We start from the raw sequence: 22,135 nt of genomic DNA, 5'->3' as shown, positions 1-22,135 counted from the left end.
GAAAACAGGGTGGGAGTGGTGATGCACACATGGTAACAGGGCAGAAGATGAGATATGTAGATTGGATAGCTAGATGGGATGGGAAGCATTATTTTGGGCCAATCTACTTAGCTTCCCCAGAGTCTCCTGGCCTATGCATGGAAATCAATCAGTTCATCCGTCAATTACCAAGTATTCATTAAGCACTTACTCTGTGCCAGGTGTTCTGCTATGTGCTAGGTTTACAAGCACAAAAATGAAATAATCAATCTTTGCCCTCAAGGAGCTTATCTTCTAACAGAAGAGACAACATATACAACATATTAGAACATTACCTTGGAAATGAAGAGAAATCCTCTCTTCCTTCAATACAACCAAGATATAGCTACTTAACCCATGATGGGTGCACCTCTAAGTCTGGCCAACCTGATGGCAAAAACCTGCTTATTGGGAGCTACTTATAGCTGTATTTCTACCTATTTCTCCCCAATCTTGTAGTTGTAAAGTTGACTTTTTGAACCTAAGTGTAAGTCTTTACATTTATCTCTATTAAATTTCATCTTATTAGATTTCTCCCAATCATTCTGTGGAGAAATTTTTAAATTATGACTGCTATCCAATCAGTGTATTAGCTCTTACTCTGAGATGGGTGCAATCTGCCAAAGGAGAAGTATTCAGTCTATGCCTTTATCCAAATCCTTGATGAAAATGTCAAACAGCTCAGGGTCAAGGATAGATCTTTGGAGTACTCCACTAGCTACTTCTCTCTGAACAGACACTGAGTCATTAATGACTGCTTATAGATTACAGATTTAGGGCTGGAAGAGATGTCAGAGACCTTTTAGTCAAATCCTTCCTTTTACAGGTGAGGATGTCAAATCTCAGCCTAAATGATTTGCCCAAGATCACATTGAGAGTAATCATCTGAGGTGACATTTGAACACATTGCCTTCTAATTGCAGAGCCAGTATCTTTTGCATACATGATATTGCTTTTTTATTTCCCCCTACTAATTTGAGTGCCGAATTTGCCTACCTGTAATATAATTTAGGGCCGATCTTTCTATAATGCCCATGCTAAGGATAGCATGAGAGACTTTATCAAATGCTTCTCCAAAATCTAGGCAAACTATATCTACAACATTCTCCTCACTGACCAATCTGGTAACTTTCCCAGCAGAGGAACTAAAACCTTACTTATGACCTGCCCTATTCCAGATGAAGGTATTAAAGCTCTTAATGATCACTTTTTTTCCTTCATAAACCATATAGTTAATAATATGTTCTAGAACTGCATCAAATACATAAGTTAAGCTTACTGGCCTTTAGTGAGCTTCTCACAACCAGTCTTCAAGCCATGCCTCATCCTTGCTTATCTCCCCCCCCCCTCGGGCTGTGTTCCCTTTGGTTTGGGATGATTTAGGTGACATCCTCCTTGAGGTTCTATCCAGCTCTGAGACTCTAGGATTCTGTAACGAGCTCTTGGCCCATTGACCACAGAATATTTTATAGGGCAAGGGGGGAATGACAGAGACAATGGGTAGGGGTTATGGGCTTTTTTTGTAGCTGCCAAAGCTCCTTTTTATAGGAGATGGCATGCTCTTGGATAGAGGTCACTTCTCGAGAGCAACTATGGGTAATCTGGGAATCTGCCCATTTGACTTTTTTTTTTTTCTAGGAGAGAGGGAGCAATGGAGACCTAAACCCCGGCACACATATCACCCTGTGTCCTGTTGTCCTGGAAGGCTGTTTAAACAAGGTGGTCCAATCTAGCCCAGGACATTTTTCCTCAGGGTCCCTGTTCTCCCTTGGATTCATCCTGCTTTGATAAGAACTTCACTCCTTGTCTCATTTTCCTTCCTGGATTTACAAAGACTTAGGGTACACTAAGTAGTCAAGAGGTAGCCATGGATGAATGGAGACAGCTTAGATCCCCGTTGACACGACTGCCTTCTAGATGTAGTGGTAGCTTCCTTACTATCCCTGAAACAGGGCTATCCTGCCTCCTTGGCTTTGCTTACACTGACCCTTTTACATTCTCTTCCACTTTTTCAAGTCCTACCCATCCTTCAAGGCCCATCTTAAACTTTTCCTAATTACTCAAGCCCATAGGGATTTCTCCTTCTTCTGGCTTTCTGCTATACTTGCTTCTTGTACCACCCATTGGCTCTCATGGTCTGTTCTGTGTTGTTAATTATTTTATGTGCTCCTCTTATTTCCTCAAACAGTCTGTAGACTCTGTAGGGGCAGGTACCATTTCTTACACTTGTACTCAGTAAAGAACCATAGACTCTCAGAGCTGGGAGAAACTTCGAAGAATGTCTCAGTGCCAAAATATATCTCAAGAATCCCCTTAACAGGAAAAAGGACCCGCATGTACAAAAATACTTATAGCAGCTCTTTTTGTAGTGGCAAAGAGTTAGAAATTGAGGGAATGCTCATCAATTGGGAAATGGCTGAGCAAGTTGTGGTATATGGATGTAATGGAATACTATCGCTCTGTAAGAAATGATGAGCAGGCAGATTTCAGAAAAACCTGGAAAGACTTGCATGAACTGATGCAAAGTGAAGTGAGCAACACCAGGAGAATATTGTACATAGCAAAGCAACATTGCATGATGATCAATTATGATATACTTAGCTCTTCTCAGAAATACAATGATCCAAGACAATTCCAAAAGACTTATGATGGAAAATGCTATCCATATCCAGGGAAAGAGCTATGGAGTCTGAATGCAGATTGAAGCATACTGTTTTCACTATTTTTTCCATCAGTTTTTCTTTTCATTCTGTTTCTTCTTTTACAACATGACTAATATGGAAATATGTTTTACATGATTATGTATATATAACCTATATTAAATTGCTTACCATCTTAGGGAGAAAAGAGGGGAGGAAGGGAGGTAGAAAATTTGCAACTCAAAATTTTATTTAAAAAAAGAATGTTAAAAATTGTCTTTACATGTAATTGGAAAAAATAAAATACTATTTAAAAGGGGGGGGGAAGCATCTCCTTAACAACATTCTCAGTAAGTCATCGTTGAAATTTGAGGGAAATCACTACTGGGGGGACTGGGACATTCCATTTATCATTGAACCAATTAACATCTCCCCAATTTCTATTAGCCAATTAACACTGATTAGCTCTTACAAAGGGGGATATTTACCTCAAAAGTATAGCAAAGACCTAAGTGTTAACAATGACCTTCTAAACTGGGAGATGCACTCTCTCATTTACACACTAACCAGATCCCCACTAGGGGTAAATATCCTCAAAATAATTTATTCAGAGTAGCACTCCCCACCCCAGGGGTGTCAGATACTCAGCCCCTAGGCTGCATATGGCCTACAACAATCCCCAGGGTAGCTGAACCAGATTAAAATGTAATTAGAAAATATTTAGCAAAATAAATAAAAATCCAATAAAACAGAGATAATATTAATATGCATTTTTCTAAGATAATATGAAGTGCAGGGATCTGTATGTGCTATTTAGAGGCCTCCTTCTCTGTTTGGGTCTAACACTACTGCCCCACCCCACTCTCCAGCGGAGGGATAGTGCTTTGTGGCCTTGGAGTCTTTTTCTGCCTTTGCAGAGGCCCCACCAAATTCACTTCTAGGGGTGGCTATCCCTGTAGCCCGTGGATGAGTCTCTCTGTCTTGCTAAGCTGCCCTGACTCCTTGTTGAATTGGACTCTTCTCACGGTTGCTGCAGCTCCAAGCAGATGCTGCTCCTGATGACAGCTGTTGAATCCCTACTGACCCTTCTAACCTTTCAAAGCTAGCAAGGCCATAACCAGGTCAGGTCTGTCTCTGAGTATTTTGTCACCTAAGATCAAGAAAGAAACAGAGAGGCCATGTATCCTCAGCCACATGGCTGCCAGCCAACTAGCCCTACCCTCCAAGCCCCTAGCGATTCTTGCCTCACTGGGAAGAACTCAAGAGTTCCTTTACTCAAACCTTTTGTACATATGCTCAGATGCTGCTCAGATTCCAATGAAAAGGCTTTTTGTCACAGCAGAATAATTAGGAAATAAGAATAAGACAGGAAACAGTCAGAGGATACCTGTGGGAGTTCTGAAGTGAGGGAAAGGTCCTCCATTCATTCATGCTTAGAAACAGGCTCACCATGCATTCACATGGGTTGACGTCAGGAAGGGCATGTGCATGCTCTAAAAACTGGACCCTCATTGGCCATTCCCCCCAGTACATAGACAATTCATTAAAATCTGGAGGCTGTTGGCAATAACTTGGCATTTTTCTCTTGGAAAGCCTAAGTATAGCCATAAGCTATGGCTCCTTGGTCACCCAGCAGAGCCTAGTCAGCCCCTGTGAATGTCCCTATCCCGGACTTTACTGGAGAACGAGGCTCTGATAGTTTAAACTTAAATTTACCATCTCATGGAACAGCTGTTACCTACTGATGCCTGAGCCTCCTTCTTGGGGGAGACACATGCCTCCAGGTTTTACAGGAACCTTCAGAGCTCGACAATCAGGCATAGGGTTGATTCTTAGTAAAACTGTGATGTGAGGTCTCTGGATTCAAGACTAGACTAGACCTTGGAAATGAGGCTTCATGGTGCAGTAGAATGTATGTAGCCTTAGAGGGCTGGCCTGGGATTCAAATTCTTGCTCTGCTACTTATTTCCTCTGTAAGCAAATTATTTACTTTCTCATACATGTATAGGAGCTAACATTTATATAGGGCTTTTTATATGTTAATCTCTTATGTTCCTCATAAAAATCCTGAGAGGTGGGTGTTATTATTATCATCCTTATTTTACAGATGAAGAAACTGAGGCAGAGAGTGGTAAAGTGACTTGCCCAGGGTCACACAGATGGTAAAGGTCCAAGGAAGGACTGGAACTCAAGTCTTCTTCTCTTAAGAACCTAGGTCTTCTTTCTTAAATATTATTAGTGTAGGGGGTGTGGTATTCAAGTTCAAGTTAACTTCTGACCACTGTTTCATGAATGGGGAAAACAACCTGACTCCCTCTCTACCAAATACCAGTTCTACAATGAACACACATATGGCAAATAGCAAAGAAACCTATTTATCCGAGTTGGTAGCAAACAGAAAACAAAATATACATATATATGTGTATGTATATGTGTATATATGTATGTATGTATGTGTGTATATATGTATATATATTATATACACACATACACACATACACACATATATATGTAAATGAATGACTTCTTCCTTTAGAATCAATGAATTACTGAGGAGTTAAACAAGTCAGGTATATTTAATAGAAGCAGGATTTCAGCAACCTGAAGTGAGTATGTATACATACATACGTACATATCTGCATATCTATCTATCTATCTATCTATCTATCTATCTATCTATATATCTATCTAGGCAGCTAGGTGGTGCACTGGATACCATACTGGCCTTGGAATTAGAAAGATTCATCTTCACCAGTTCAAATCTGACCTCACATTTACTAGCTGTGTAATCTTGGACAAGTCACTTAACCTTGTTTGCCTCAGTTTCCTCATCTGTAAAATCAGCTGGAAAAGGAAATGGCAAACCACTCCAGTATCTTGGCCAAGAAAACCCCAAATGGGGTCATGAAGAATTGGGCATGACTGAAATGACTGAACGACAACAAAAAAAATCTATCTAGGTTCCAGACTTTTCCATTCTTTTCTCCCCACTCCACTATGCAAATTTGTTGAGTGTCTGCCTCATGCCTTCAGGGCCTTGCTGGGTGGCTGCTTTGGTAATTTATGATAAGATAATTCAAGGCAAGGTGTTAATGGTTGATAATTAAAGTCTTACTCTTCCCCTCAGGTGGATTTATGTTTTAGTCTGGAACAAAGCCTTAATAATGGAACTTGAGGTGGTGGCAGGCTGGGGGAAGAGCTGATTGAGGCTCCTAGAGACCTTCACATAACAATATATGGGTACCAGCCTACTCTGCTTAAGTATAAGGTCTATCCTGCTTGTAGTAAATATACCTGACCTGTTGAGCTCCTCAGTAATTCATTGATCCTAAAGGAAGAAGTTATTCATTTAGAAAATATGTATGTTAAGTGGCTACTTAGCATAAGGAGAAGGTGCTTTGCTACTATTAGGCCTATGGCAAACTGCATGATAGAATCTGTGCGTATATGTTGGGGACAGGAAGGTCAAGGGTGAAAACTGGGATCCCACAGGTATCCCAGATCCAGGAGGCCACAACAATTATTGCAAAGCATCTAGAACATCTGAAGATGTTGCAGATTTGAGGAGAAAAGGCCTGTTCCAGGGTCTGTAGTAACACAGGAAAGCTAGGTAAGAAGATAATAATAATAATAGCTAACATTTATATAGCACTTACTGTATAATAGCAGGAACTATGCTAAGTACTTTATAATTATCTCATCTGGTCCTCATAACAACTCTTGGAGATAAGTGCAATTATTATCCCCATTTTACAGATGAGGAAACTAAAGGAAACAGGTTAAATGACTTGACCAAGATCACACAGCTAATAAGTATCTGAGGCTGGATTGGAACTCAGGTCTCCTTGACTCCAGGCCTACTTGTCCCCTAGCTGCCCCAAGATCTTTCTTCTTTCCCACCCAGCCCTAATCCAATCAGTATGTGGTTTCCTTTCTCTTGCTCTTACTATGACAGTTACTGCTGCTGTCCTCTTCACTCCCTACTTAACTTCAGGCTCCTTGCTCCCATTGCTGTCTGTTTCCCTTCTCTGCCAGACATTATTAAGTCCTGGCCCTAGTGTCTGAGACCATTTTCCCTTTGCTGTCCATTAAACCTTGTCAGTTCTAGCCCTGCACTCTCCTTAACCTTTGTGACAGGCTTATCATGGGCCTCTGGTGAGTGAATTCTCCCCTGGTTCTAAGTGATCCTGAAAAGTTGCATTTAATTAGATCCCTATAAACCTCAACTGATTCTAAATCCCCTAAAAGGCCTTTTCATAGTATCCTCCGGTGAATCCTTTTGTAAACTAGAGAAATCACCTCCTAATACATCCTTCCATAACTGAATCATGGAGGTGGTTTTTTTTCCCTTCCCTTTTTATTAAAAGGCACTCTAAAGATTTCCTATTTAGAGGACTCTTGAAGTCTGAATAATTCTGTAGTAATGGGTATAATCACCTCCTAGTCAATCTGTTTCTTATTTCATCTAGTCTAATACATTCGCTTAAAGAGGGCCTGTTCAAATTATCCTGATGTTTCTCTTGGTCTGGGATTTAGCCTTCATTGGGTGAGATTTAGAGAATTCAGGACAAATATCTGAAAGAGAAAAAGAGATGTATGTTCTATTCAGGCCACTTCCCTTTCCTAAGACACACACTCCTGGCTAGGTACAGGTATTTGGAGAGAGGGAAGCAGGGACGATCCCACCCAGGGGCTGAAGAAGTCACTGTACAGCTATTAATTTCAGATTTGCTTGTATGTGTGGGGGACACAGAATTGTTTGGGTCGGTTTGAGGTGTGGAATATTAGGGGTTTTATTTCTTTATTCTCTCATAGCTCAGAAAGAAGTAACGTGTCTCTGAGAGGTTGTTCCTCTGGAATCCTCTTATGAGAAGTAATAAGCTACAACAGGCTTTGGGTAGATCCATGGTTTGACTTCTATGGGGATTCCCTCCACCAGTAAAGATCATGCCTTCTCATGCCATGTAATTCTGGTCTTTTTCTTTTCAGCAACCCTTCAGAGAACCTTCCTCTGGTTCTTTTCGTATTTCGGTTACACAAATGTAACACTAGGGCTGGCCATTTGTTATCTCTTATTCTTGCTATCTGACTGGCCTATCTCCTTTTCTAGTCATGTATGCCCTTAGTGAAAGACCCTCAAGGATCTTTCCATTGTTCTTTGGGTAGCTTGTAAATCTGATGCCAGTATGGTGGTGTTTCATGACTTTCAGCCAGATAGTGTCAACTCATGAATAAAATGATAGCCTTTTGTACTAGAGAAGAACTTGGAATCACTGCGAGCACTATGTTTCCCCCAGTTCCACCCACCTCCATCTTCAAACCTAATTGATGATTTCCTTTAATAAGCCCATTTTCTAAAGAGCTAAAGAGTAAAGTTCTACAGACTGCATGGGAGATGGGAATAGGATCTAACACATGGCCAAGAAAGAATTATGTGAGAGAAACAGGATACAAAATGTCATCGGCTGTGTGATTGGAAAAGAAGGTGGAGAAAGTGAGGGATACAGAAGACAGACTGCATGCTCCATTGGTATCCATTCAATGGATGACTATATCGAGAGGAAGGCCCTGAGCTGTATTGGGTAGATGCCTCTTGAAGGATTCTGGGAGGACATAAACCACAGTCACACAAGATGTATGTGTTGTGGTCTTTGTTGCCAGAGGGAGTACTCACGTTGAAATCAGACTTTTAGGAAAATTGTCAAAATATCTTCAGAATCATACATCTGACTGAAAGATATAGAGAACATCAGCTCCCTCAGTGTTTATTGTGGTTTGACGTCTTGGAAAGCATTTAACCAAGTAGAACAAAATGTTGTCTTAAACCCTCTTGAGATGGAGTCATAGAATGTGAGAACTGGAAGAGACCAACTTCCTCATTTTACAGGCAACAAAACTCATTCTCAGAGAGCATAGGTCGCATGAGTTAGAGCTAGATTTAGAGATGGTGCCCCTTCTGGAGAATAGGCTAGTGACCAGCAAAGCTGAAAGCATCCATGAGTCCTTCAGGAGGAGAGTGGCAGAGAGCTGGTGCTCGTGCATAGCACACCCCGCCAATCCTGCCCCCAACACTACCGGAAGGCAGAAGACATGGGAGTTTCATGTGCTTCCGCCCACACTCTCCCAGAGAATTCTTGGATCTCGAAGTTCTGGAATCCAGCATTTTAGAGAGAGCAAGAAGGGGAAATTCCTAAGCAACACAAGTCTTTGGTTTGCTAACTGGTTGTTCTAAGTTCAAGAGTTCAGGGAATCAGGCTTTCCCAGAGAAAGAATGGGTATTTCCTGGGTGGCATCACACTTAGAATTGCCTCTTTAGCAACCCCAAGTTTTAGAGTTCATGGATCCATCCATTTAGAAAGAGGGGACACCTATTACCATCCTCTTAGCTGAAGGAAATTATATATGTGATCTTCACATCTGGAGGAAGGACAATGGACTGAAGCTATGATGGTGGAAACACAAACAACATGGATTTTGCTCTTTACTGTTTAGGTCTGATGGGAAGGGAGCTGTCTCTTTAGCAAACTCCATTTCATTTCCCCTTCTGGGGAAGTTCAAGATCTCATGGTAGTCCCATAAGGCTAGATTTCTATACAGGTCTCTAAGTCATGGGGTTTCCTCTTTGGTAATCCCTTCTAAATGTTATCCAAACCATAGGATGGTCATGCATCTGAAGGACTGTACTGGCTAGGAGTAGAAAGTTAGACCCAGGGGAGAAGGAAGAGGAGTTGTATTTTTGGTCTGTTGTGAGCCTGTCGTATGTTTTCTATAATTGCTGTTTGGTGGAATAAAGGTTATCTTGTACCTGATATTCATTGTTACCTTGATTGCTTGTATAGGACCTGCTTACCCTTTCCCCCACATTTATGGAGACCAGACACAAGCTTTATTCTGATGTTTCCCAGAAAATAACTATGGGTGAGGGGAAAATGAGCCAAAGAGATATTATTTTTTCTATTGCCCTTGAGATTGAATCTAGTCCGTATAAATCCAGAGCCTGGCCACACAGGTACTTATCCGCAAATGTCAACTTTTTGAGTGTAGGACCATTTTTTCTTTTTTGGTCGTGATAGCCTTACAACCTAGCACAGTGATTTGCATGTAGTCAATGCTTGATATATATATTTATTAACTCAACTGAATTGTCCTGTAATTGTTTTACTGATAGGAGTTGTCTCCCCAATTAGGTGATAAACTCCTTGAGTTTTAAAAAACTCACCCTTTAGTTCTTTGTATTTCCTATAGGCACTAGCATAGGGCTCAGTACATAATTGAAATTTAGGAAATGCTGGTTAATTGACACATTGCTTGAGTTTTCAGTATGGCAGATTTTGGTGAAGGGACTGGCTCTCCGTGCTTCCAGCAGTATCCAACCCTACTTATATTGGTTTGCTCAGCACTTTCAAAAAAACCAACAACAACAACCTAAAAAAACAACAACACATTTCTAGGCTGTAAGCTTCCAGTGTTTGCTTTCTGCCCCAAGAACATTACAAAGGGTCCTTTGATGGAAAGTTTGAAGCAAAGTGGTTGAGTCATTTGGCATTAGCAAAGCAGGGGGGAAACCATCCAGCTAGATTCTCCACTTCGTTGATTGAATAGGTTCATAGCTCAAATACCAGAGAAAAAGCATTTTAGTCAAATCCCCGCCTACCTCTGTGGGGAAAAGAATGCTGTAAAGTCAACTTAGAGAACATTAGTTTTGTGTTAGCCATGTGATGAAAGGTAGACACGTGAGCAGCATACTAAGAAATGTCTTTGCTGGCCAATTCGGCATCTGTCTCCAGCCTACACCTTCTCTGTAAGGGTTTGGCAATCGTCTAGAATACAGAACTGTGACCTGACAGCAGAGCTCCACAATCCCCCAGTCTCTGGAGTCTAATTATGAGGTGGGAACTGCTTAAGGGATGTGTATTGTTTTCCAATGAGGCCATCATTGGGCATCAAATTGAAACTAGGCAGAGTAGAAAGCCTTGAATGGGGCATCTGAATACTTGGGTTTGAGCCCTTATTCCTTGAACTGGTCATTGAAATTCTCCTGGCCTCACTTGTCTCATCTGTAAAATGGGAAGTCTGGAATTTAGACCTAGAAGGGACCTCAGAGTTAACCTCATCCTCCTCTATCATTTTCACAAATGAAACCACTGAAGCGTAGAGAGATAAGGTGACTTGTCTAAGGTTACTTGTTTTTTTTTTAGGCAGTTGGGGTTAAGTGACTTGCCCAGGGTCACACAGCTAGTAAGTGTCAAGTGTTTGGTCTGAGGCTGAATTTGAACTCATGTCCTCCTGATTTCAGGGCCAGTGCTCTATCTACTGCGCCATCTAGTTGCCCGGGTTACTTGGATAGCAATAGAAATAACTGGCATTTATATAACTCTTTAAGATTGCAAAGTGTTCTATACACAATTATTTCACCAGGTCCTCACAACCCCCCAGTGAGGTAGGCACCACAGGGATTATGCTCCCTGTTTTACAGATGAGAAAACTGAGGTTTAGAGAGATGAAATGGCTTGTCTGTGGTCATCGGAATTTCAAGTGTAGAAGGAAGAGTTTGAACTCAGGATTTTCTGACTCCAAGTCTAGCACTATATCCGCTGCATAGCAGAGGTGGAGTTTGAGCCCTAGTTTTCTGATTCCAAATCCAGTGCTCTTAATTTTTTTTTTAACTGCATTACTAATGCTCATCCTTCCTATCTCACAGCTCTGGGCTGTGAGGATCAATGGAAAGTACTTTGAGGAGAATAGAGTTAATAGTAAGGAATTATACTTAATGAAAATTTCCTGAGATCCAAGGTGGGACTTCTGCGATATTCTGGCTAGTGGACAATGTCCTGTCTTCTCTGAGGACGCTGGACGAATTCTGACTGATGAACTTGCAGCTGCTGCCTCTGTGGCTGATTGAATCCAAATAAATCCCAGACTTTATAAATGATCACTGAGGCTTGGCCAAAATGACTTTGAAATGCTGGAGACATTGTTTTTCTGCTGCGCCTCATGGAAAAACACCGTCTTTTAATTACGTTTAACCTTCCTGCAGGAACGGTGGCAACTTTTAAATAATAAATGAAAGTGTATTAGCAAGCTTCCCCCCCTCCCTCTCACTGGAGCCTGATCAAAAGGGATTAGAGAGAAGACAGAGATAGCTCTGGGGGTATTCCCGAAGTCGGGAATGGGTTATGCAAGCTCTGGGTGAAGTCATTCTGCTCCTCTAAGGGGCAGAGCCAGCAAGGGCTGGGCAAAGGGTTCAGCTGAAGAAGAACAGTTGTGATTCCCCTAACACCTCAGCATGGAGGAGGTTACGTCAGTGGCTTCCTTCCCTCGGCTTACACGTACTGAGCCATTGTCCTTTGCACACAGTTCCGTGGCTACTGCATTGACTAGGGAAGTCACGTGATGCGAAGATTCAGATAAGACGTAGTCCCTTGCCTAAAGAATAACTGGGTGGCTCAGTGGATAGAGAGACTGGACTGGAGTCAGGAAGACCTGAATTCAAATCTAGCCACAGATACTTACTAGCTGAATGACCCTGGGCAAGTCACTTAACCTGTTTGCTTCAATTTCCTCATCTGTAAAATGGGGATAACAATAACCCCAGGGTTGTTGTTAGGATCAAATGAGATAATATTTGTAAAGCACTTAGCATAATACCTGGCACATAATAAGTGTTATATAGATGTTACCTATTATTATTATGAGGGGCAGTTAGGTGGTGCCTAGGTTAGAGTGCCGGGCCTGGAGTTAGGAAGACTCATCTTCCTGAGTTCAAATCTGGCTTTAGATGCTTACTAGCCATTTGACCCTGGGCAAGTCACTTAACCCTGTTTGCCTCAGTTTCCTCACCTGTAAAATGAGCTGGAGAAGGAAATGGCAAACCACTCTAGCATCTTTGCCAAGAAAACCCCCAAAAGGGATCACAGAACTGGACATGAATGAAAAAAAGACTGAACAGCAACAATTATTATCATTATTTAAAATTTTAAATATTTTTTTCCAATTACATGTAAAAACAATTTTTAACATTCAGCTTTAAAAAAAATTGTCTTTCAAATTCTGTCTCTCCCTTTTTCCCCTTTCCCCTCCTTGAGAAGGCAAGCAATTTGATATAGATTATACATGTGTAGTCATGCAAGACATATTTCCATACCTATTATTATTGAAGGAGGCTGTTATCGAGTGTCGGGAAGATAAGACATTAAAATAAATAGCAAATAACTTTGAAACAAGTAAAAAGAGATAAGCAGTACAAGCAGCCCCGGAGAAGATGCTACGGGCAGAAAAGGGAGAGGGAAAGATCATTTGGGACAGGGGGAATGAATCCTAGAGAGGGTGCCATTGGTTTGGCCCTTAAGCAGAGGCTTCACTAGGAATCCTGGTTAAGTGGGATTGGGGAAGGGGGTCCTGCATCGGTATAGAACATGCTGTTGGCATACAGTCCACAACACTCCCTAGTGAACCCAAGCAGATTAAAATGTAACTGGGGAAATATCAAACAAAATAAATAAAAATACAATAAAACATAGATAACATTACATTTTAAAATTAAACAATATGTTACCTATAGGTGTACTTGTGGATAGATTCTGTGCCCCACATTTCTGCTTGAGTTTGACATCACTGGTCTAAGGTATGGCCACTCCTGTGTGTGGCTGAGGTAGATTGGAGACCGAGGTCATAGGAGTTGGAAAGGTTGAGGCCTGTGTTCTCAAAGGGAGCTAGTAGGGAATGAGACTGTGGCCCAGGCCATCGTTCTAAACTTTCTGGGAGCAGAGTGAGAATGACCTAGAAATATCTAAAGAAAGCAATGAGGACCTGAAGCCATGGGAATGGTGAGGAGTGACCTGTTGTTTGTTCTTTTTTTTTTGTTGGTTTTTTCGAGGTAATTGGCATTAAGTGACTTGCCCAGGGTCACACAGCTAGTGAGTGTTATGTGTCTGAGACCAGATTTGAACTCAGATCCTCCCAATTCCAAGGCCAGAGCTCTATCCACTGCGCCACCTAGCTGCCCCATCATCCTTCATTTTTGAAGAAGACCAATGACATCAGGAAGGTGACTTGCTTGTGAACTGGATTTAAGTGAGGCAGAGTTGTGCAAAGTTATCAGCCTCACTCTCTCTGCTAGAGTGATCTGAGCCCAGTGGCAAGAGCGAAGTCAAGATGATTGGTGATGGCCTGGGATGCAGGGGATGACCTTGGCCTTTCTAAATCGAGGTTGTTTAGAGGGAGAGGTCCGAGAAAAGTGGTGGGAAGCAGAGTATCCCAACCCATCCTCCTGGCCCTATGTGTGTGTGGGAGGTATGGAAAAAGGAGCAGCAACTTTGGAGAAGGTGCCAAAAGATGTGTGGTCTTCAGTAAAAAGGTAGGACACAGAGACGTGATGCAGACTCCCAGCTCCTCTTACGTTGGCTTCCTCTCTGTCTTTTCTTTCAGCAGCCTGAAGTGAGGTTGGCATTATCCATTCTCTCTCTCTCTTTCCCTGTCTCTGTCTCTTTTTCTGTCTGTCTCTCCTTCTCTCTCTCTCTCTCTCTCTCTCTCTCTCTCTCTCTCTCTCTCTCTCTCTCTCTCTCTCTCTGCAGCTAGGTGTCTGAGTCCAGACTGGAACTCCAGTTTTCCTGACTCCAGGCCCTGTGCTGTATCCACCTCATCACCTAACTGGCCCTCCAGATGAGGACACTGAAGCCCACAAAAGTATAATGACTCTTTCAAGTTCACACATGTAGTAAATGGCAGAATCAGGATTTACACTCAGGTCCTCTGACCTAAGTTAAGCAGTTTTTCAACTGCATCACAGTAGAATGGTTCTCAAAGGAAAGAAGCAGGCAGGACAGGGGACAATAATGACCAGAGGAGATCTAGGTCTAAGTTTACAGGAGGCTGTGGTAGTGAGCTCTGAGCTACCTTTCATGTTCCCCACAGCTGGCTTTGAATATCCCAAGTCCCCCAGTGATGCAGCTAGCATTTGTGCATATCATGAATGTAATACATATAATCAATAGATTGTATGACAACTTGATACATATATATGTGTATATATGTGTGTGTGTGTGTGTGTGTGTATATATACATATATACACACATATATATATATATATATGTGTATATACATATATACACATATATATATATACACACACATATATATATATATATATATATATATATATATATATATATATATATATTTGTATGTAAGGAAATGGCCCTTTAGACTTAACAAAGTGCAAAAGCAAAAGGAATGTTAAAATGTATAGGGGAAACCCTTACCCTTTTCTATATAAAAGAAGTATAGCATGGCTTAGAAAGGGTCGGAAGATTGACTAACTTAATTGTTTATGAAAAGGCCAGCCAGATGCCTCAGGGCACAGGCTGCTTCAATATCTTTCTCTGACCATCCTTTTCAATTAGACCCCCATAGGAACCTTGGTAGCGTCGGTGATTGATCGTTTTAGAGTTCCCTCTCTTAGGGAAGCCAATTCTGAGGCAGGAAGAATTTTTGAATAGGACAGGTCTTCATTCATGCAAATGACAAACCTTAGACCAATGCCAGAGAGAGCCAAAGAGAAAAGGATTCTGTCAAATCTAGGATAAGCGTTGTTAACCTTGCTGAAGGAACACATTAGTGTTCTAGCTTAATAGACCTGGTAATGTTCCTGGTGAAGAGAGTGTAGCTCAATCAGAGACTGAAGGCAGTTGGTTAGTCAATAAATGTGAATTAGGAACCCACTATGATGAGCCAGGCACTGTGCTAAGCACAGAGAAAGGCAAAACACAAGCTCTGCTTTGAAGGAATTCACATCACATGTTGGGAGACAACACCCAAACAACCATGTACAAATAAGCCGTGCTGTTAACAAGATAGATGGGAAATGTGAAATAATCAACAGAGGGAAGGCATTATAAGCTTTCAGGGCGATTGGGAAAGGCTTCCTGAGCCCAGGGGTTCCAATGGCTCGACCCATCCAGTGATGCTGAATGCTTGACTGCAGAAGGGTGAAGCACTCTTATAGACTGAGTTGGGGGGCAGAAGGAGGGAGATGATATTCTTCCACAAGAGTCCATTTCCCATGACTCTGCTCAGCCTAGTCACCATACATAGTTGTTTCCATGTTTTCTCCCGCCTTAGAGGGTGAGCACATTAAGAGTCGAGACTGTCTTTCGCCTTTCTCTTAGCACAGTGCCAGGAACATAGTAAACACTTAATAAAAGATTATTTGATTGACTGACTAGTGACCAATCAGGAGTTCTCTGTGTCATTCAAGCAATAATCTCCTGATCATCCCTGTTACACTGATATATACTGCCCCCTCCAGTAAGCCCTCCTTTGTAACAATGAAAAACAGTTCAGCAAAACTAGGGGATAAGCAAGCCCATTTGTCAGCTTCCGTAACAGTCAGTACTTGAAGTCTTTTCTTTGTCTGTCAAGAGGAGGGAAATTAATTTCATCATTTGTTTTCCAGGACCAAGATTTGCCATTGTTTACTCTAAGTTCGACTGACTTCTCATGTTTTTGTTTTTGTTTTTTCATTAAATTATTTTCATCTTGGTATACATTGTTCAGACTGGGCTCTCTTCCCTTTGTATCAGTTGATACAAGTCTTCCCATGCTTCTCTGAATTCCTCATGTTTCTTATATGTGCAATAATATTTAATTATATTCATAGAATGTAATTTATTTAGTTATTTCTCAATTTATGGGCCCAGTTTGTTTCTTTTTCCTTTTTTTGGCCAACACAAAAGGTACTGCTGTGAATATTTTGGCGTATGCCTTTGGCTTGTCTTTATGTTTTTGGCTGCCTTGAGGTGAATGCCTTGTAATGGAATAGTTTGGAGGTGCTTGAATGTCAGGCTAAGGAATTCACAGTTATTGACTGACAGAATGCCTTAAGGCAAAACTTTAGTTTGCAGGTACTGAGTCACTTAACAATTTTTTTTGTTTTTTTTTGGTGGGAGTAGGGGGGAAGGGGCTACTCAAAACTTTATTATTTTCTTCCTTGCTGGAACTCTTTGAGTGGCTACAGTCTGCATAAATAATTCATCACTTAACTATATACTCTGATCTCATTCTTTAAATGTTGCATGTGTGGGTCTTATCTTTCCCATTGGATTACAAATTCCTTCAATGTAGGGAACTTGCTTTCTCTTCTTTCTTTCTTTCTTCCTTCCTTCTTTCTTTCTTCCTTCCTTCTTTCTTTCTTTCTTTCTTTCTTTCTTTCTTTCTTTCTTTCTTTCTTTCTTTCTTTCTTTCTTTTTCTTTCTTTCTTCTTTCTCTCTCTCTCTCTCTCTCTCTCTCTCTCTCTCTCTCTCTCTCTCTTTCTTTCTTACTTACCAGAAGGGGACTGGACATACCGTAGGTGGCCAGGGATGGAATAGAATCAGAATCTTTTTAGAGCTACTTAAAGTCTTAGAGTCCAACTATGTCACTTTATAGATGAGGAAATTGGGGGCCAGAAGAGTTGTGACTTATCTGAGGTGACATGGCCTGTTCATGACAGAACTGAGAATAGAACCTGGGTATTTCTACTTCCTGGCCAGTGTTTGGCATAGTAAAGGGAACTTGAACTTGCCACTCACATATAATGAAATTTTTGCCCCAAACTGATCTGTTTGCTCCAGTTGTGCTTAGAGTGATGTGCCCCAAATCTTGAAATCATGAATTGGGACTGTGGCTGAGGATATGTGGTGGCTATTCAGGATCATGCCCTGGTGGGGCAGGGTGAGGTGGGGGAGCAATGACCATTGTGGCTATTCTTGAAAACTGAAAAAAAAATAATACTGACTCACATTAACAAAATAGTTTATGCTTTACAAAGTGCTTTCCTCATGGAAAGCATCAATCACTGCTTATCACAGTTCTTGGCACATGGTAAATGCTTAATAAATGCTACTTCAATCATTTATTCATTCAAAGAAGGTAGTACAAGTTATTATTTTCTCCATTTTACAGATGAAGAAACTAAAGCTCAGAGACATAAAATGATTTGGGGACAGTCATGTAACTAATACAAGTTAAGACTTGAAGTCATGTCCCCTAACTCTTAATTCAGTGGTCTTACCACTATACCCCACTGCTGCCCACCCTACTATGAAGGAGGATTTTTGTTGTTCTGTTGTTTCTTGACCCCTTTTGGGGTTTTCTTGGCATAGATACTGATGTGGTTTGACATTTTTTTCTCCAGCACATTTTACAGATGAGGAAACTGAGGCAAACAGGGTTAAATGACTTGCCTAGGGTCATACAGCTAGTAAGTGTCTGAGGCTGGATTTGAACTCATGAGTCTTTCTGATTCCAAGCCCAGTGCTCTAACCATTGTACCACCTAACTCTCCATTATGAAGGAGGATGGAGAATGCTATATAGCAGAGTTGATAGAGTTATAGACCTTTAAGAATGGTCTTATACTGTGGGGCAGCCAGATGGCCCACTGGCCCTGAAGTCAGGAGGACCTGAGTTCAAATGTGACCTCAGACCAAACACGTGACATTTACTAGCTGTGTGACTCTGGGCAAGTCACTCAACCCCAATTGCTTTAAAAAAAAAAAAAGCATGGTCTTATTCCCAGGATGCTCAGGTCTAGAAGTAACTGTAGATTCAGATCCCTTGAAAAACATACCTCTCTTCCTGCCCAGATTTTGCTTGAGAACTTCCCATTGTTGGAGGTCTTCAAGTGGAGACTAGATGACCATTTGCCAGAAATGTTGTGGAGAGGATGCTTGCTCTGGTCCAGATTGGACTAGATTGTCTCTGGGGTCCCTTCCAAAGTGCAATATCTCTTATCCTACGTGCTGTGGTTTAAGAGGACAAGCCTGTCTCAGGACCTGAAGTCTCCCTATTAGAGACTCAATCCTCAGGGTGAATATGCAAATTGAATAATTAACATATAAACAATCCTTGGCAGATGAACACAGGATGTTCCAGAAGCCTGGGTGCAGTTTTAAGCTATTAAGGCTTATTATTAAGCTCTGCCTTAGGTCCCAAAACATCTCAGTGTGGATGAATTCTCAAATACTTCTCTCTTGGACAGAAGAGATGAGAGTAGCATGAAGTAACTGTGAATTGTGTTTGGGACTAGAGGGGGAATGGGGGAAAAAACGTGGGAAGGACTGTGAGTTATAAAAGTATCTGTCCGTTTCCCGCATGGCACAGAAGGGTTTTGCTTCTTGTATCTGACCTTTTAACCTTCTCTCCCTTTGCCACCTACAAATTATGTCCATGTTTATGGTCTTCTTTTCTGGGCAGAGAGACCTTGAGGGCAAACACTGCTTCCTTCTAATTACCCAGAGGGAAAGAGCCACTGCCTGGACTTGGAACACTTAGGTGGTGACGGGGAGAAATGAAGGCTATCCAGGAAGGCAGTTTTGCTCTAGCTTTGTGGGTATCTGTGTGTTTATGTATATTTGAACATTTTTGTGTGTTGTGTGTATACGTGTATGAAAGTCCCTTAAGGCAAAAAATAGCCAAGAGTCAGGCTCCTTTCTGAAGTACTCTAAGCATCATGGCCCTGGATCTAGGTTGTGCCTTTAGAAAACAGAAAGACAGGTGGATGTAGGCTCAGAGGTGGGAAGATTAGGGCCTCCAAAAAGGAGGAGTAGAAAAGGGAGGAAGAAGAGCCCAAAAGGAAAGGTTGGACACCAGAACAGAAGCCTTGGTGTTTTATCTTGAAAACTTGTAGCCTAGCTCCCTCCAAAGTCTCCTGGCTCCAATAGCCAATCTGACGGCTGATAGATGAGGGTCATTTTTTTCACTTTGCTTCTGTTGCCCCTACAGAGATTATTTAATTTTTTAAAATTTTTTATTTTTGTAGGCAATTGGGGTTAAGTGACTTACCCAGGATCACACAGCTAGTAAGTGTCAAGTGTTTGGTCTGAGTTCGGATTTGAACTCAGGTCCTCCTGACTTCAGGGCTGGTGCTCTTTCCACTGCGCCACCTAGCTGCCCCCCCCCAGATTATTATAGAAAAATCTCTAAATAAAATCATGGTGTATCTTGTGTTTAAGTTTCCTCAAATGTGAGTAAGAGGATCTCCAACTCCCACACAGGCACACAAGGTATTAAATGCACATCAGGTATGGGACAGCTTTTATTTTACTCCACAGAAAAAACATCACATACAAAGTATTCAAGGAATTCATAGAGAGATACAAGAATGACAAAGAGTACTCCAATAGCTTAATAGACATCTCTTGGAAGGTAAACACATTTAGGGGGCTTCATTCAGAACGAGCAATCCCTTCTCATCAGATCCATATTGTTTTCTTTTTTATCTTTTTTTTTTTTTTGGCTAGGCAATGGGATTAAGTGACTTGCCCAGGGTCACACAGCTAGTAAGTGTTATGTGTCTGAGGCAGCATGTGAACTCAGGTCTTCCTGAATCCAGGGCCGGTACTCTATCCACTGTGCCATCTAACTGCCTCATCAGACCCATATTGTACTGAATCTCCCTCTTCACTCCTTCCCTTTTTCTCATGGGCATGCAGTTCTCCAGATGCCCTTCCTTCTCCTACAAGTAAGTGCTTTATTGAGGAAATTTCCATCTAGAAGGCCAGTGCCCTAACTCTTGAATTTGCGGACTCTCAAACTTGAACTATAATGCCGCTGGGAACAAATCAAAGGAGTTTTCTGTCCCTTCTCTGCAAACACTCATGCCAGTGCTCATGCCTACCCCTTATGGGGAGGTGCCACATTAATAGCACTAAACAAAGGGCCACATCTTTAATTTCATCATATTTATTGAGGAACGCATCCAGTTGATAGCAGGCTCCCCTGATTCACTCCTTCCCCCGTTATCACTGTATCCTTCCCTACTCAGAAACTTTCTGGGGTTTCTCATTGCATCAGGACACAAACCACACTCGGCCCAACATTCAAGGCCCTTTAGAATCTGGGCCTAACCTACCTTTTCAATCTGATTCTTTAATATTCCCTGATGTCTATATTCCTCTCTGGTACAGCCTGGTCTTTCTCAGTGTTCTCTGAATATGCCTGGAGCCTTCGTGCCCCTATTTCATTGTTCATCATTTCCCTGATGTTCCAAGCAGTTAGCACTGTGCTTGGCTCATTGTGGGGGTTACTAAATGTTTGCTGACTGACTAACTGACAGAATGCTTTCCCCTTCCTCTTTACTTATTTAGATCCTATCCATCCTTCAATGCCAAGCACAAGTTTCACCTCCTCCATGATACCTTCCCAGACTCACTCTAGCCCAGAGTGATCTCTCCCTCTTTTGAACTCATATTGCATTCATTGTGTCTTTCATTTGGCACTTAACATACTTGTGTCATAAGTTATTATTTTTTTTTTCCTCTAGGTGCATCTCATCTCAGAGCAAGGCTACTTGGGTGCCCCAGACAAGGTTGATAAATGTTGCTTCCTTCAGGTTATTATTCTCCTTGGCGGGTTTAATTCCTTCATTGTAAAATGAATATGATTAGGGAAATGATAAGGGAAAAAGGAAAAGAATGTAATGGAATACTACTGTGCAGTAAGAAATGATGAACAGGCAGATTTCAGAAAAATCTGGAAAGACTCCTACGAACTGATGCAAAGTGGAATGAGCAGAACCAGGAAAACATTGTACACAGTATCAGCAACATTGTGTGATGAGCAGCCATGAGGTTGGTCTTCTTAGCAACACAGTGGTCCGAGACAAGTACAAAGGAAGGGAAAATGCTATCCACATCCTCTTATAAAGAGCTGATGGACTCTGGATGCAAATCAAAGCATACTTTTTCCACTTACTGCATTCTTTTTCATGTTTTTTTCCCCTCTTGATCTATTTCTTCTTTCACAATCACGACTAATATGGAAATATGTTCTCTATGATAGAACATGTATAACATACATCAATCTGCCTACTATTTTTGGAAGGGGGAGGAGAAGGAGGGGGAAAAATTTGGAACTCAAAATCTTGTAAAAATGAATGTTAAAAATTGTCTTGACATGTATTTGAGAAAAAATAAAATACTATTAAAAATAAAAAATAAAATCAGGACTTAAAAAAATTAAAAGTCTCAGAACCTATCTGTTGGTTTGTTGATTTATTGATTAGCTGAGTAACTCCTCATGGTCTTCCTTTTGTTTCATCTCGTTGAATAAAAAAATGAATGAAAAAGCATTTATTAAGTGCCAACTATGGGCCAAGCACTGGGCTAAGTACTGAGGACACAAAACAGAAGCTAAGACAGTCCCTGCCCTCAAAGGCCTTATATTCTAAAAATGGAGAACAACACAAAGAGGAGAATGTTTTCATTTGAGAAGTTCCAAGGATGGTGAGTGAGATCATAGGGGAGAAGGCTGACATAGCCTTTCCAGGAAAAATGACAGAGCGGATTTAACCATGGTTCCAGACCTGGGCAGGGTTAGGTGGTGGTGGTGGAGGTGGTTAGCAAGGCTGTCTGAGAAGAGGTCAGGGAATTAGAGCATGAAACAAAGCATGGCTTGGGCTTTTCTGAAGTAGCCCACTATTTTCTCACAACGTGGCCTGT

At 41.4% G+C, this 22,135-nt stretch overlaps 1 long non-coding RNA gene across 2 annotated transcripts in view; it reads left to right on the top strand.

Annotated features, from left to right (window-relative positions):
- LOC110218533 (uncharacterized) overlaps positions 1-21,671 on the top strand; it is a 61,481-nt gene extending 39,810 nt beyond the window's left edge. Inside the window, exons 3-4 of one of the 2 annotated variants that reach the window (XR_002327339.2) lie at positions 18,891-19,022; positions 20,959-21,671. This is a non-coding gene — a long non-coding RNA (uncharacterized LOC110218533). The remainder of the gene's footprint in view (positions 1-18,890; positions 19,023-20,958) is intronic. The other variant, XR_002327338.2, reaches the window with a different exon arrangement.
- The last annotated feature ends 464 nt before the right edge of the window (positions 21,672-22,135 follow it).

Source organism: Phascolarctos cinereus, unplaced genomic scaffold (genome assembly GCF_003287225.1).
Source record: "Phascolarctos cinereus isolate Bilbo 61053 unplaced genomic scaffold, phaCin_HiC Scaffold_2;HRSCAF=192, whole genome shotgun sequence".
In the NCBI taxonomy this organism is placed as follows: Eukaryota; Metazoa; Chordata; class Mammalia; order Diprotodontia; family Phascolarctidae; genus Phascolarctos; species Phascolarctos cinereus.
Note: the sequence above shows the minus strand (reverse complement) of the source record. Positions and strands in the feature narration are given on the sequence as shown.